Here is an 18,518-nt window from a genome sequence, read left to right as displayed (position 1 = left end):
AACTGCCCCCAAATTTCTTGATTGCTCTCATCACTCCTACACATTTTTACTTTTATTGTTTATGCGTATTCTATCTAAAAGAATCACTGCCCAAAGCAAAAACAAATAGTGTGTCCTCTGTATTTTCTTACATATATTTTATAGTTTTAGATTTAAAACCTATATGTTTGATTCATTGTGAATTAATTTTATGTACTGATAGAGCAATGAATTCTGCTTCATTTTTCGGAATGTGCATATCTCTTATCGTCATTGACACTTACAAAATAGGCTTGTCTCCATTGTATTTTCTTTGTCAAAAGTAATTTGGTTGTGTGATGTTGGAGTCTATTTGGATTCATTTCTGAGAAGATGATTGTAAAATATAATACTTGTCTATGTTCAAATATATTAGTACCTAAGATTTCTTTTAGTTGCTTAGCTCACAACTCCAAAACACAAACATCTGCAGAGTCACTTGCAAATCTGCTGTGGATTTTTTGAGCTACCGCGCCACTTCCGGTTTTCTAGAGGTGTTTTGGAAATCAGAGTCTCATGGACTTTCCTGCCCTGGCTGGCTTTGAACTGTGATCCTCAGATCTCAGCCTTTGAGTAGCTAGGAATACAGAGTGAGCCACCGGCGCCCGGCTGCTGTTTTTTTTTTTTTTTTAATGTATCTAGTTCACATATTTATTAACCAATTGGCATGACATCATTTAACTTGTTCCATTTAATTTCTTACATTCAAGCACATTGATTTCAGTCTTTACAATTTTGTAAGTCAGTTTTAACCAGTGTTGCCATACTTCCTCCCAAAAGTACTTTTTAACAATGCATAGTTGTAATTATCCTCATTAGTTCAATTTTGATCTATAACTTGGTATATTTTCACATTCTTATCGTTATGTTTTTGATTTCAGTAAATAATGGACATAATAGTTGTGTATAAACTCTGATTTTAAATCAGGAACTTCTTGGGTACGAAGAATCACACAGTTCATTCCATTGTACTTCTCTATAATAAATAAATAAATAAATAAAGGGCCAAAATTAAAAGACATTTGATAAATGCAGGTTTCCATTTTTAGTCCCTGTTTCTTATACCATGTAGAGATGTAAGCACTGTGTTCCATTTGTTTATGTATCCAATAATGGGTATTGAATTACTCTGTTTTTTTTTTTTTTCCTGGCATAAGCAACTAAGTTAGTTAATACAAAGCACAGACAATTTTCCCAGAGTTTAAAGTATTACAGGAAAACATAAAAGCTGATTTGTAGTTTGTTTGGTTTTATATCTTTCAAATTAAAGCTCTATTATCAGTTCAGACAAACACTTTCATATATATATATATATATATATACATATATATATATACATATATATATATACATATATATATATATATATAATTTTGGGGCTGAAATCACAATATCCTATAATGTTAGCCCATTGTTTTTGTATTTGACATAAAAGTATAACATTCCTGTAATAGGATGGAGCATATCAACCAGAGTGTAGAATATTCAAGAATGAAAACTTCTGCAAAGCCCCTGAAATCTAGGGCTCAAAAAGACATGTTAGCCAACTGCTGGTGGCATTCCCTTATAGTCCTAGTTACTCAAAAGATTAAGAGCTGTGGATCACAGTGAAGCCAGCCCTGAATGAAAATCCATGTAATACTTATTTCCAATTGACCACCAAAACTCAGAAGTGAAGTTGTGGCTCAAGGCATAGAGTGTTAAGTTTGAGTAAAAAAGCTCAGGCTCAATTCCCAAACCCAGTGTTCTAGTCTCAGCAACTGCCACACCCATACACAAAGTTCACCTTAATTCTCAAAAAGCTTCAAAACGTCTGTGCATATTTCTAGTACTGTATATTTATTCTAAATAATAAAACATGTTTTTATAAATGCAAAATATACAATGCTTACAATTTCATTCCCTAATTTGAAGAATTCATGAATTGCTACAACTTTTGTTTCTCCATGTTTTTCAAAACTGGAAGACAACTAAATTTTTTTTTTTTATGTTTCCAGAATGGTGAATCCAGTGCAACTCATCAAATAGCAGTGCTTTTTAGAGTTACTTAAATTCAGATTGATGCTCATAGCTGAAACTGATTTTGAAACTTATTTTATAATTCCTATGAACATAGTATAGGACTTATACAAAATAAACTAAAATAGAACTTATATGAAAGCAAGAGAGTGATCTAGGCATAATGACAATCTTTAATGAAGGATAAGTGATAGATAAGAACTTTCTCAGTTTTCAGTGAATTTGCATGTTCTTATGATTTTCAGTTTGATTCAGGTATAATCTTAAAGCTACAAATTTTACTGGGTGTTCACAAATCAAAGAAATTAGAAGTATGCTAATTGACCTAGAATAAAACATTATATATTATAATTCACATTTTATATGATTTATTACAAATTAAAATTAAATTTTGAAGACCTATTAAGAATATGTATAAAATTACTATTTGATGTTTTAGTTGTAGTAGTAGTAGTAGTAGTCGCCATCAGTGGGAGAAAAATATTGTTGCCCACAAATAAATCAACAGTGAAGGGTTTTATTTTAGGAAAATACCTATTGAATTTTTTTATATAGCTAAACCGGAAGTGCTGCGTATGTGAAAATAAGTAAAGCAACTGATTTGGAAATGACTTTTATAGTAACAAAATAGAAATAAAAATATAAAAAGTGGTAATGTATTTATAAGCAGAGATTTTCAATGAGTCATTTTTATTTCTTCAGATGTTACTTGAAAACTATAGTATTAGCCAGTAATAATCAGTATTCCATCAATTCCTCATACCTCTTGTTTATAAAGAAAATGCTATAAATGAAATAAGTAAGATACTTGACTATTATAGTAGTTGTCCTTGAGCAATATTAGAGAAGAATAGGGGCATATGAGAGAAATGAGTCTTAATAGTGATTATGAAATTCTGCCCAAAAGATGATTGATATTTTCAGAAGAGTTTGACATTAGTCCTCAGAGTCACATATAATGATTGCCTCTAACTATTCCCTGGATTATTTTGAGCTAAAACAATTTGAAGTTTACCAGGGAAGATTAGTATTATCAACATGATTCCAAATCTGTAAAAATTGGAAAACACAAGATAGAGTGATTCATGTTTGTCCCACCTGGAAGAAATTTTAAAATCAGAGAATAGAGAGGAGCTTTACTGTAGTGAGGGAAGGCAAGCTACCCAATGATGAGGCTCAAGGCTCAAGGAAGTGTTTGGGCCATAACTAGAAGTTATATTTAACAAGCAGGATTAGATCCAAACAGTAATGCCAAAGGTATTAGTGTTTCTTCAAGTAATACTTTTTTCTGTTCCCTAAGTACAGAGAAACTAAATCTTGAAAGAAGATAAAAAGCACCGCCACATCTCGGTGATATGGAAGGTGAAAGACTTGTGATTAAACTATCAAAAATACTATATTAAAATTTTAATATTCCTTTTTCCCTGAAAATACAAAGAAAGGAATTACATTGTAAGATCTCTTTCCCTCAACGTAGTTCACTTAGAATAATTTAAGATTCATCCATGTTCTTATTTAATTATCCTATCACTGAATTAATTTATGATACATTGTTTAATCATTCACTCATCACTTATAGATTTAACTGATAGTTAATGTTGCTGTATGTGTGTGTAAATTGCAATATGAGCATAACTTTAGTAAAATAGCCTCTGAGTGAAGTTGGTAAAAGAAAGAGAAAAAAATTAATGATTTCATCATTTAGCATTCGGATGAACAATGCATAGGTGTACCATTACATCCATTTCCTCAATAATCATGTATTATCACTCTTTAAGCTCAACCACTTAAATGAATATGCCTTAATATAAAATATTAATTTCCAGGTTGCTGATCACTAGAAATAGAGAGAAATTTAGAATCATTTTACCAACTTTTATTGAAAAGATAATTCCTTCACTATTGAATTATTTTGGTGATGTTGTGGAAAAGCTATTAGATTATATACTTTGTTCTTTTCCACTTTATTCTCCTCTATGGGTAAGGATGTCTAACCCTAAGGCTCACACTAAAATGCCTTTTTACTATAGATTTACAGTGTGATGTCTGAATATCAAGCAATGTAAGAGGTCCAATGAGATTCTTCTCCCAAACTTTTGAACATGAATTTTAGAATAAGTTTATCTTTGAATACAAATGGACAAAATTCCCAATACAATTATGATTGCACACTTGCCTACTCACAGAAAGTTAAAATCTTGCTATTCATAAAACGTATTTGTTTTAATTTGTCCTTTAATTACTTCAAAAGTATTTTGTAATTTTCAGTACAGCCTTTGATAAATTTATTCTTAAAACTCTTGTTTGATAATACAAAATAAAAAACTTGATTTTTCTGGTGTTTATATAAATATATGAAAATACACGTGGCTATAAAAATGCATGATGCTCTGCATTTTAATTTTCTTACCTAGATGTTTATAAATCATTTATTATTTCTTGTACTTAATATGAAAAATGACACAAAATTTCTGAGTAAATAATAGTCTTAGCTACAATAAAATAAGCTTTCCTACATTCAATTTTTATAAATTTATTTTTGTTGCCTTACAGAAATACAGTAGGTCACAAAAAATTACACATATTATTCTTTAAAAAAATGGAGAAAATTAGATTCTTGTTCATCAGTAAGTTTTTTCCTGTTTAGCTGAAATTGGAAACAATGAAAAAGACAGAAATTTTCATTGACATACATAAAAAAGTTATACTTTGCTCTATATCTCTTTAGATCCAAGTTCAAAATTAACTATGTGTTCAATAATGATTCTTGTATTATATTGGCTTGTTTGTAAATAAAAACATTATCTGGGGAAGTACTCCTAATTATTTAAAGGATACATCCTTTAAACAATTTAGTAATAGAAATTATAAGTGTAAAATATATTTCTTATTATTTACATTGTAAGTTTGCACCTGTAAAAAATTAAGTTTGTTTACATTATTCCATTCTAATTATTTGTTTCATTTTACTTTGCTTTTTTCTCTACATTTCAATATATTGTATTCAAATGAAGCATTTAAAATATTATGTATCAATTTTTAATTAATCTGTGTCTCTAGCCAGTTTCAGGAACTACACATTACTTTTTGTTTCCCTACAGAATAAACTAAACTGTTGGTGTAAATTATCTTATTGCAAAATGGAGATTTATTTAATGAAAAAGTGAAAGAAAATTAATTTGAGACTATACAAACAATAATTTTATAACATTGTAGTTGTGTTCAAATAGTTTCTAGGAAAAATCAAATTATGCACAATATTCAATTGCACATGCAAATAACATAAAATATTTTATTATCATCAACACAAAGAGTGAAATCCAAAAAAAATCAAAACAAATAAAAATGTAACCCCATTTACCCAAATATGAATGAATTTCTTTATTCATCATTAGGGATATGAGATACTGCTCTATTGTCTAGTCACACACACATGCCAAGGCTTGGAAATGTATTGAGATTATGACAGAGAATGTTAATTAAGACCTTATCTAGTAGGTATATTTAGAAACAGACCAAGTAGCAACAGTTTGACATTTTTGGAATACCAGCAATTAAAAATTCTAATTTGAGTTACTTTTATTTTTTTTTAATTGTATTTTATTTTATTTGAGAACATACTGTACAGAGGGGCTACAATTACATGGGCAGGATAATGCATACATTTCTTACCAAGCATTGCAGCCTCCTCCTTTGTTTACCCTTCACTTCCCTTCCCCGCCTCCCCCCTCCCCCCACCCAATTTTACCCCCCTCCCCCCACCCAATTATACCCCCCTCCCCCCCCCACACCGACATTGTAAAGCTGGTTTTGACATGACATTTTGTACTTCTCATTGTTGCAACAGGTCCACCTGAATCCTTAAACGACTTGTTTGTCCCCATCTCCTCCACATGTTATACTGACATCAAATATAGTGAAAGCGGGGGTTACACTGTGGGGGAGGGACATACAAAGCAACAAAGAAATAATCTTATAAATGCGTTAGAAACACATGCATGAAAGAAACGAAAACATTAAAATACATATTTAAGGGTTCATCTTCCTAACATCACATTATCTGACCTTTTCCGCTTGACTCATACCTATACTAGATATTGCAAATAAGGGAAACCATGGGACCTATGCTTCTTTGGGCCTGGCTTACTTCACTTAATATAATTTTTTCCAAACCTTTCCATTTCCTAACAAATGGGGAAATGTCATTCTTTCTGATGGAGGCATAGAATTCCATTGTGTATATATACCACATTTTCTTGATCCATTCATCTACTGAGGGGCATCTGGGTTGGTTCCATATCTTAGCTATAGTAAATAATGCTGCAATAAACATAGTTGTGCTGGTAGCTTTAGTGTGGTCTTGTTTGTAAACATTTGGGTAAATGCCCAAAAGTGGGATTGCTGGATCATAGGGGAGATCTATGTGAACTCTTTTGATGAACCTCCATACTGTTTTCCTAAGTGGTTGAACAAGCTTACATTCCCACCAACAATGAAGTAAGGTTCCTTTCTGTCCACATCCCCTCCAGCATCTGTTGTTGTTAGAGTTCTTGATTTTTGCTGTTCTAACTGGAGTGAGGTGATATCTCAATGTTGTTTTGATTTGCATTTCTTTTATGGCTAGGGATGTTGAACATTTCTTCATGTGTCTATTGGCCATCCTTCTTTCTTCTTCAGAGAAGCTTCTCTTTAAGTCTTTCGCCCACTTATTTATTGGGCAGTTGTTTCTTTGAGGATTTGTTGTTGGGTGGTTTAATTTTTTGAGTTCCAAGTATATTTTAGATATGAGACCCTTGTCCGTTGTATGGCTAGTAAAGATCTTCTCCCAATGGGTGGGCTTTCTATTGATCTTGCCAGCTATGTCATTTGCCCTGCAGAAGCTCTGCAATCTTATGCAATCCCATTTGTCCAACCTTTCTTTGATTTGTTGTGCTTCCGGGTCTCTATTCAGAAAATTTCGACCTGAGCCAAGGAGACCTAGGGTTTCTCCTATTCCGTCCTGTAATGTTTTCAGAGTGTCTGCTTTGAGTTCAAGGTCTTTGATCCATTTGGAGTTGATTCTGGTGCAGGGTGATATATAAGGATCTAGCTTTAGTTTTCTACATGTAGTTAACCAATTTTGCCAGCACCATTTACTGAAGAGGCTGTCTTTCTTCCATTCTATTGTTTTAGCTTCCTTATCGAAGATTAGATGGCTATAGGTCTGTAGGTTCATTTCTGGGTTTTCAATTCTATTCCATTGGTCCTGAGGTCTGTTCTTATGCCAATACCAAGCTGTTTTGATTACTATGGCTTTATAGTAGAGTTTGAAATTTGGTATTGATATTCCTCCAGCAGTGTTCTTTCAGTTGAGGAGTGTTTTTGCTATTTGGGGTCTTTTATTGTTCCATATGAATTTTTGGATTGCCTCCTCTATTTCCTTGAAGAATGAGGGTGGAATTTTGATAGGTATCACTTTGAATTTGTAGATAGCCTTGGGAAGTATTGCCATTTTCACGATGTTAATCTTGCCAATCCAGTAGCATGGGAGGTTTTGCCATTTTTTAAGTTCTGTGTTGATTTCCTTTTTCAAGATTTTAAAGTTTTCATCATAGAGGTCCTTCACTTCTTTGGTTAAGTTAATTCCTAGGTATTTTATTTTTTGTGGGGCTATTACAAATGGAGTTGCTTTCCTAATTTCAGCCACACTTTTCTCATTGTTGGCATATAGAAAAGCCATTGATTTTTGGGGGTTAATTTTATAACCTGCTACTTTGCCAAAGTTTTGAATCAGCTTGAGTAATACTTTTATTTTTCATGTATAATATTGTTATTATAAAGGTGATATACAGAGAGATTATAATTACACCTCCTCCTTTTCTCTCTCCAGGCTTATTCCTTCCATCCATACCCACAAGTTGTATAGCTCATTTTCAACATAATATCTAGTGAGTACCACTGCTGCATTTGTTCACCCCTTTTCAGACTATTTCTCTGTTCTCTTTAACCTGCCAAAACAGATAAATGAACAAACAAGACAAAAGGAAAATAAAACACAACAGAAACAAAGAAAAAAATCCTGCTTCCATTTTCTGGATTTCATTTCAGTAAACATTATTTTATAGGATCAGAATCACATAGGTATCTTGCCTTTGTGTTTACCTTCTAAGAATAACCTCCTTTGTTCTCACTGTGTGTGACTGCCTAGAGACCTGTATAATTTATCATGTCCCAGTGTATTCTTTAATTTATAATTTTCTTTTACCATCCAGTGTGCTTACATATGGATTTATAGGTACATTTAGCTTTCATAAATGATGGAAACCATGCAACTTATGTTTCTCTGGGTCTCGTTTACTTCATTTAATGTAATTTTTTCCAAGTCTTTCCATTTCCTTGTAATTGTACAATAACATTATTTCTGATGGATGAGTAGAATATCATTGTGTTGATATATCACATTTATTTGATCCATTTGTCCATGAAAGGTTATCTGGGCTAATTCCATATCTTGGCTATGGTAATTAATGCTGAAATGAACATTATTGTGCTATTAGTTTCATTGTGGCCTTGTTTCTGTTCTAAGATCTTCCATGCTTCTGGATTAGAAGAATTAAAATCTCAAAAATAGCAATACTGGCCAAATCAATTTATAAATTCAATGCAATACACATAAGCATCCCCCAAACAGTCCTCAATGAGGAAGAGAAAGCAATCCCAAAATTCATATGGAATAATATATATGAATTTATGAATTCTAAAAGTACTACACAGCTATGAAATATAGAAAGAAATGGAAATTATTTTACTCTCATAGCTTTTAAGAATATTATAAGATTTAACTTATTTGTTGAAGATTTTTAAAACTGCTTTTATGTTCTAAGTTGTAATGACTATCATGACAAAACATAAGTGCTTAAAATGTAAACTGCACAAGTCAAAAGATGTTATCTTGACTAGTGTATAAACACACACAAACTCAGGTACACCCCTTCCATACCCTCGTGTAAAGAACACCACAAGATGATGAATATATTCTTTACATTATACAGGTTCAGGATAGGTTCCTTCTGGCTCTTGACAATACCCATATTTACTCCCTATCAGAAATTCTTCATTATGTCAGTTTGCATTCCCTGGAGTTATTTTTAACAGTAATGATATTTGTTTCAATCATTATTACATTAAGATATTAGCAACTGGATATGAGCTACTAAAAATCAAGCAAATACTCTTATACAGATTAATGTCAAAATGTATAAATTATACTTCACAGTTCCCATTAGCTTTAGCAAATTCTTAACCCAGAATTTATTGAAATACTGCTGCACTTTTCAGTAATTTTTGAGAAGCATTAGAAAAATAAAAAAATCATTTAATACTATCCACATTAAGTTTTTGGTTAAGTTCTTTCAAGAATATTACATAGTTTTTTCTGAGTGAATTCAAAGATGTGCTAATTTTATATTCCTTGAAAATCTGAGATAATTTCTGGACAAAAATTTTATATTCCTTGAAAATCTGAGATAATTTCTGGACAAAAATTTTATATTCCTTGAAAATCTGAGATAATTTCTGGACAAAAATCCCATGATCTAAAATATAATAAGAAATTTGAAAATCCATAATCATGACAAAATTCATTAAAATTATAACAAGGAATGTTATGTGCACATATTTTTACATTTTTGCTATACATCAAGAGGAATGCTAGAATATTTTAGAAATAATTATTTGTAAGGATACTGACATTTTGCTAGAGTAGAAAATTAAACCTTAGCCAATGGCATGAGTTATTTTGCATGTAATTATTTATTGTGACAATTTATTAATTTTTGTTTAAAGACCTCTTCACTCATTGTCCCAAATTAGCTACCATAGATACTGCATGTATATTTAAAAATTCACTAATAAGTCTAGATCTTACTTAGCTTTTCCCCTTAAAGCTGATGTTCTACTACTCCAGCCACTTCTTGCTTTTTGGTGTTTAATTGGAAATAAAAATCTCATCAATCTTTCTGTCCAGAGTAAGCCTTGTGATTCAGCAGGATTAAGGCATGAGCCACCATTGCCCAGCAAAATTGAACCATTCTGCATCTATGTCTGATTATCCAAGTCTAACAGAATATCACATAAAGTACAAGTTACCAGGTCATAATTTTGGGTTCACAAGTGGACTTTTTACTATGAATCCGGCTTATGCTATACAAATATAATATTGTGCAACTCATAACTCTAGTTTCAAACAAATTAGAGTGATACAAATGTGTATTGTGCTAGAGCTTTTATGGATTTCTATTTAATTTTCTGATGATGTTTGTATCTTTTAAATTTACCTTTGCACCATCAACACATCCATAAAACTTAGTTTTTAAAAGAAATTCTGGGTAGGTATTCTATGAATTCTATTAGAGTGGAAATTGAGAATGGTAAGGTAGCTAGAGCTCTGTGACATGGCTGAGAGTATATACTCGTTATAGATAACTCTTTCAAAGAATTATCCCTGTATAACTTCAAATATCAGCTACAGCTGACACTAAGTTATGGGAGATTTTCACATATTAAGAGCTAGGATTCCAAGGAGAAGAAGAAAACAAATGTTCTAATGTTTACTACGAAAGAGAAATTCACCTCATCTGTGTTGTACTCCTAAGATGCTTAGACTTGTATATGAGAAATTATAATCACTTAACAATAGTGAAAATTCAAGGTTCTGTTCACATGTTTTGTTTTTAACTTTTCCATGAAAACCTGAAAATAAAAGAATGTAAATATGGGAATTATCTATATATAAACATTTACACTTCAATTTTTAAATTAGTAAGAATTCCCAGCCGGGCGCCAGTGGCTCACACCTGTAATCCCAGCTAATTAGGAGGCTGAGATATGGGGATCACTGTTCAAAGCCAACCCGGCCAAGAAAGTCTGTGAAACTCTTATCTCCAATAAAAAAGTGTTGCTGTGGCTCAAGCAGTAGAGCCCTGGCCTTGAGCTGAAGAGAACAGGGAAAGTGCCAGGACCAGAGTTCAAGCCCCACGAGTGACAAAAAATAAAAAAATAAAAATAAAAAAAATTCCAGAAATGATATAGGTCATTCTGCAAGTATTGGTATCTGAATTAGCAGTGAATTCCAGGAATTACATTTGATAAAAATTTAAAAACAAAATAGGAATGTATAATTCAAGATTGTAAGATATTCACTGCACCAACAGAAGCAGAAACTTCTCACTGTTAAGGTGTTGTGTTGAAGTATGTGGAATACTGAATCATGCATGTTTCTCAAGGTCATTTACATACAGTGTTGCAAATCATGCCAATTTTGAACTGAAAAAAATATCTGAATTACATTATTCAAGAAATATTCAAACTGGATTTGGCAATGATGCATTGCAGATTTCAACTATATAAATGTTCTCTAAAAGTGATTATACTTTTTAATGCATGTGAAATTATATATATATATATATATATATATATGGAGAGAGAGAGAGAGAGAGAGAGAGAGAGAGAGAGAGAGAGACAGACAGAGAGACAGAGAGAGAGAGAGAGAGAGGTCACAATTTGAGCTATCTGAAACTACACATTTAAAGTAGTATTCCTAAGTATCCTTAAAGGATAGAACAAATGATAAAGAACCTAGGTAATGAATGAAGGTATTGAGTATAGTTTATCTGAAATCAAGCTTTGGTTGTGTCTTGTCAGTTTTTAACAGCCTAGTCCTTTGTTATCTTAGTATAAATGCTTAAAAGAAGCTTGAGGTCACACTCATTTTTTTTCAGTCTTACATAGAAAGAAAACATTCCCTTAATGTTGACATTATTTTCAAGGCCTAACACTAAATGATATGTAATTTTAAAATTATTGATTAATAAATTATCAACACAAAATATAATATTTGTTGTAATACACTTTCATTTTAAGCCTACAAGTAATATTGACAAACTAAATTGGAAATTAATGATAAAACTATTTTACATACTTTAGTGTTTTAAAGTTTGTATGGATATTGCCATAAAAGATTATTTGCTTGTTAGTGAAGATGCATTAAGTCAATAATATAAAGCAGCTAATTTTCCAGGAAAATGTGTTTTGTATGTTTTTTCACAATTGAAAATTTAGCCAAACCCTTTAAAGAAAATTAACATTTATGTTCCATCATTTTAAAATGAAAACCGTATTCCAGAGGTTTCCATTAAAATTGTCATTAACACATCGTGTTGCATATGTTGTTTGGATTATAATTATTGGATTTCTGGAAATGAGTCTAAAACATCAATTACTCTATTTTGATGTAATGAATGAGACAACTAATAAATGAGTGCTAATATACTGAAAAATTTTTGCTTTTCTTTTCCATTTTCTGCAAATAACATTCTTTAAGTAATAGGAGAATACAATCTCACTGATTTCTTAAGCAGTCTTTACATAGTTTTAATTGTTCCCAAAACAAACTTTAGAATGAAAAAAAGTTAAACATATGCAAATGGTTGCTGAGTTCAAGCTGAATTTGGGAATTCAATATTCTTCATTGAAGTTTGGGAAAGTGTCATACTCTAAAGTGATTGCAACTTATAGTAAGACCAATTTGCGTGTTGTTTCCTTTCCTATTTCTTTAATAAAAATAAAGAAAAAATTACAGAAGAAAAGCTTTAAATGCCACACCTAGCTTCAGCTCCCACCCTAGAAGATGTGGAGAAAACCCTCATCAGTCCCTGTCATTAACCTTTTGTGTTGAAATCACGGTGGGGTCCTACAGAGTGTTTCCTTGACTTTAATTTTGTGAAAATATGCTTCCTAAATTACAAATCATGGTGAAAAGACAAAGCAAAAATTAATATTCCTAATTTCAGTGATGAAATGAAAATTTTGAGATTCATTAAAAGGCAGTATTTCTTTAGCAGAATTTGGGTGGGAAAAATGAATCAAGCACCTACATTGCTGTATTCTACTCATCCTGAGTATTCTGGGTATTTGCTTAATGGCAATCCCCTTTGCACCATATAACCAATAGCTGTTTAATGATAGGAAATATATACTTGAATGGCAAAGTTCTTCTGCACTGTCAGCAAAGAAAATTGCCCAAAACTTAAAATAAATGTGCGTGAGCATTCAGGATTTAAATCATAAAGTATACCATTTCTGATATTTGATTGTTGTTTAATCTGTTTTTGAAGTTCTAACACAATGAATGAAAAATTAAAGCTGAAGAACAATGAAAGTAAAATTCAATTTAGTACTTGAGAAATACGCAGTTGACACAAAATTTCTAAATAAACCTTAGGTTTAAAATTATTTATCAACTTAAAAAATCAACCTATTCGTTCTCAGTCCAAGAAAAAAATCAGCCACATTGTTGGTTCAGGAAATATTTTCACTGATCCACTGATGATCTTTATAATAAAATAATGGTTTCCAGTGGGGAAACACCACCAAATCTGAGCATAAAAATAGAAACTGGACAGTTATGCATATTTAAACTTGTTTTCATTTATAATATTATTTAATTTTATCCATTATTGTGATCATCATTAATCAATAATTTGAAATGCCATTTTTCCCTTTGATGTTCTTACACTCAATTTCATATATATGTGAATTTAATTTCATATTTATGAAATATATGTTTTTCTCATATATATGTGGTTATATATATGCATGGTTCACATATATATGTATATGTATATACATATATACATGCACATATATATGCATATATATATATATATATATATATATATATATGCACATGGTTGTCAAGCTTGAACTCAGGACCTGGGTACCATCCCTAAGCAATTTTTCTCAGGGCTCGCAGTCTACAACTTTGAACCATAGTGCTACTGCCCATTTTTGAGTGATTAATTATAGATGAGTATCACGTGGACTTTCCAACTGGGCTGCCTTTAAATCAGGATTCTTACATCTCAGCCTCCTTTGTAGCTAGTATTACAGGAGTGAGCCAGTTGCATCTGGCTATAACTTAGTTTTATTATCTTTAGTTGTTCAAATGAGTTGCCATTCAACAAAAGTTTATGAATACATTTCATCTTGAACAATGCCACTTCTTTCTTCATTTTGTCCCATCCTCCTAAACCCCTTCCTTCATTTTTCCTTCATTTTATAGAATATTCATTGAATTTTATACCTTCTTCTAATTTATATCTGCTTCTTCTGTTCATTTGCTACTATGCTCTTGATGATCCCACATGACTCCTTCAGAGTACCAATCAGTACTTTGTGAGTTGTCCTTTCTAAAGAATTATACTTTTTTGGGTTCTCCACTGAATCTACCATAATTTGAGAAATACACATATATACATTTTTATGCCACCCTGCATTGATTGCTTGAATATTTAGAACTTAATTCTAGGCTCCACATATGACAGGAAAGATGCATCCTTTTTCTCTCAAGGTCTGACATTTTCACTTATATTTTTCAATTTTTTTTCCAGTTCCTACCAATTATTTGCATAAATGATGCAATATCTTTAGAAAGAATTATATCCTATTTATATTTTCTTAAAGATTTTATTAATATAGAGTTGCTTTAATACTTCACTGAGAGCAGAGATAAAAATAATTCATAAGTCTGATTATTTTTCTATATGACCTAGATTCTGTAGTTTGGGTTGATTATAATTTCAGCTTTATCGAATTTTCTTTTCATATTTATCTGGGACACTGAAGCTATCTTCATTGTGTATTTTTATTCTGGCATAAATCATCATATATCTCTTCCAATAAAATCTGTAATAACTGATAGTCTCTTACATTTATAAATAACTTCTTTTTAAAAATTTTTTATGGTTTCAATTAACTTTTTCCTTGTCCAAAGATTTTTCAGTCTTTGTCATTTGTGTGATTTTGATTTTACCAATCCATTTCAGTGTTTGTCATTTGTGTGATTTTGATTTTACCAATCCATTCTTCATAATCTAGTTACATTTTATTTATCAATTTAAATGTCCTGCATCTTTATTTTTATTCTGTCAATCACATACTTTTCTTTCTCTTTCTTCCTTTCTTTATTTCTTCCTTCCTTTCTTCCTTCCTTCCTTTCTTTCTTCCTTCTTACCTTTCTTCTTTCTTTCTTTCTTTCTTTTTTTCTTTCTTTCTTTTTTTCTTTCTTTCTTCCTACCTTCCTTCCTTCCTTCCTTCCTTTCTTTCTTTCTTCCTTTCTTTCTTTCTTAGAAAAAGTAGCTCTACTTTTTTGCTTGGAATTTTGGAACAGTAATGTGTACTTGTGAATTTGCTGATGAAAATGTAGCTCTAATTCGCCACTTGTGGCAACAGCATAGTTAAGAATCTGAACGATCATGCTTAGAATGCTGGAGACAACAGGTAGATACTGAAAGAAGAGGCTTTCCACCTTGAATGCATTGGTTGTAGCTTGGAGCTAGACTAACACAGACTAAGCTAGACTAACACACACTGAGCTACTGAACATAGACTAAAGTGACTAGGGATTGGTATTTGCTTCTCCTACCAGAGATACAGCTTGTCCAGACATCAGTGAGTTTGGGACTGGGAAATGGTGGGAAAGTCTAAAGCATCTATCCAATCTAAGGTGATAGTTTCAGTTATACTCCTTCAACAAAACCCAGTAAAGTAAATAAAATGTCTTGCATGGATAAACCAAAAGAATGTTCCTCATTAGAAGTTGTCTCCTAATCCTAAATTGCATGAAACAATCGAGTCTAATATTTCCAGCAGCATTTTCATATTCACTAGTTATATCTATAACCCAGCTTTCCTTAATCTGAATACCTCTAAAATAGAAAAATACGTACTAGAATCCTGTTAGGGAAAGTAATTTATTATCAGACTTTCTCATTCAGAATTGAAATTATATAGACTATATCATCAGTTAGGAACTCTGCGAACAGGAAACAATGTGATGTGTCCAAGATTTTGTGGTGGTTGGGGAGTGGATAGATGTTAGGTCTAAAAGAAAGACAAGATCTGAGACCAAGGCCATAATTACCAGTATGCCATTAGATTCTACATTCTGTTTCCCTTCATTTGCAGTGCAGTGCAGTGCACAGAGAAGAGTTCTTCACTGACCTCTTCATATATCCACATGTGTGTCCTACCTACCTGACGCACTATTAAGAAATATAATGTGATCCCAATTGTCCGTTACCCCTGATGTTATTTCTGGTACATGTATTTTGACTCATTTTTCTTCTCCTCTTCTCTTTTACTTAACTTAACTTCATTTCACATGAAAATTCCAAAATACCAACATTTATGTATGCTTTAATTTTGCCTTTAACTCTGTTTAGAACTTCTATAGCTTGTAATGCATTGAAAATTAGGAGAATTCAAGGGAAAGAAATTAGAACTTATTTTCCTAGGTCAAGACATTGTTCTCTATTTGTCTTGCTTTATTTCTGGCTTTTATATAAGTAAGACAGAATCATATTAGCAGGATCCACTTTCAAGAAGTAAACACAGAGCTCTGAGGTAAGACGTCTATACATACATTAAAGAATCTGAAATGGAAATGCTTACATTTACTAAGGCCAGTTTTTAATTCTGAGTCAAGTGATGACAATATACTCCACTGTTCAATATTTTCAAACAATTTAACAATTTTAAATTACCGCATAGTGTTTTTGCCAGAGAAATTTAGTAATTTGAAGCCCTAGATAGACGTGTGACTCCTAGGACTGATGTGAAAGAAAAATATATGGCACCTACATTTAAAGTAGATTTCCTATGTGATGTAATGCATATTAAAAAAGAAATAATTTACTTATGCTATTCAAAACATAGGTGCTATTCATGAACTTTTAGTTATTTCTACTTTTAGGAGACATAACTGTTTAAAGTTTTTGCTAATTTTCAAAAATTATAGAAAAGTTGAAACAGAGGAGGGCAATTATTATCAAGGCTCTTTTCCTCACATTTTTCTAAAAGTCAAAATATGTTATCCAGGTTACAGCATGCTTGGATGAGACTCTTCCAGAAATAAAAGTATTTTTTCTGATTTTTTTAAAAACAAAGCTTCTCTGCAGTTTTTAAATGGATATTTCTGAAAACAAGTTAATAAGACAAACAACAATTATATTGGATGAGGTAAATTTTCCAGTATATTCATATGAGAAGCTATGAACAATAACCACAACAGTTCAGATTATATCCTAGTTGTATAAAAAAATAAGTTACTTACCAGAATATTTGAACATCCAACATGTGTGTTTTGATCCCACACTATGCTAAGACATTATTTCAGGAAAGAACTCTAAATAACAAACCCAAAATGCATAGCTATATATATGTAATCAAGTAGTGAAACAAACAAATAAATACAATATTAGAAAGAATCTATTAACTGAAATATGGTAAACTCCAGGGAGAACTCAAATAATATAATTCCTCAAAAAGATAAAGTCAAATCTCAAAAAAAATAAGTATTTATAAATGGGTACTTGCAAGAGGGGAGATGGGACCAAGGGGAGAGGAGGAAGAGAGGAAGAGAAGTGGGGGTTGAAGGGAATGCAGCCAATAATTTATTGCATATCCTATACAATTAAGAAAAGTAAGGGAAGGAGTGAGTCAGCGAGGTGAGAATGTGTTAAAGGGTGAAACTCAGTAAGATGCAATGTATTCAAAAACTGCTTTATTAAATAGCAACTTTTATACAAGTATTTAAAGAAAATAAAAAATAATACGAGGAAAAGATATATGAATGGATAGTAACGATAAAATGTTCCAAATAATATGCAAATAGTAACGTCATAAAAATGCAATTTAACACTATAATATTTTCCATATTCTCAGCCCCCACGGTAACAATAGCCACACACACACACACACACACACACACACACACACACACACACACACACACACACACACACACACACACACACTACACAAATACATTTTTAAAAAGTAAAACAAAAAAATAACAAGCTAGGCGCCAGTGGCTCAGGCCTGTAAATCTAGCTACCAGGAAGCAGAGATCTGAGGATCGCAGTCCAAAGCCAGCCCCGGCAGGAGGAGAGGGAGGAGTTGGGCATGTGGTGAGGAAAGGAATGGTAGTCCCTGAGTCTCTTATTGCCAATACACCACCAGAAAACTGGAAGTGGCGCTATGGTTCAAGTGGTAGAGCGCTAGCCTTGAGCCGAAGAGCTCAGGGAAAGCGCCCAGGCCCAGAGTTGAAGTCCCACGATCAATTAATAAAAATAAATAAATAAAACAAAAACAAACAAAAAAACCCAGCAACAATAACAAAAATCAACAGTGAAATACCAACACTGGGAAGTGTGTGACTCAATATTAGACTGTTAACCTAGCAGTACAATGCCCTTGATTAAGCACCAGTTCTGCCAAAAAATAAATAATAAAGCTTTATCTTATTTATTTATGTTTGTATGTATGTATGTAGTACGTACGTACGTACGTATGTATGTATGTATGTATGTATGTATGTATGTATGTATGTATGTATGCATGTATGTATGTATTTTGTTGTAGGGTCTTAAACTCTGGGCTTG

This window comes from Dipodomys merriami, unplaced genomic scaffold (assembly GCF_024711535.1).
Source record: "Dipodomys merriami isolate MVZ:Mamm:240054 unplaced genomic scaffold, mDipMer1.0.p SCAF_24, whole genome shotgun sequence".
NCBI lineage: Eukaryota > Metazoa > Chordata > Mammalia > Rodentia > Heteromyidae > Dipodomys > Dipodomys merriami.
This window is presented reverse-complemented; position numbering follows the sequence as displayed.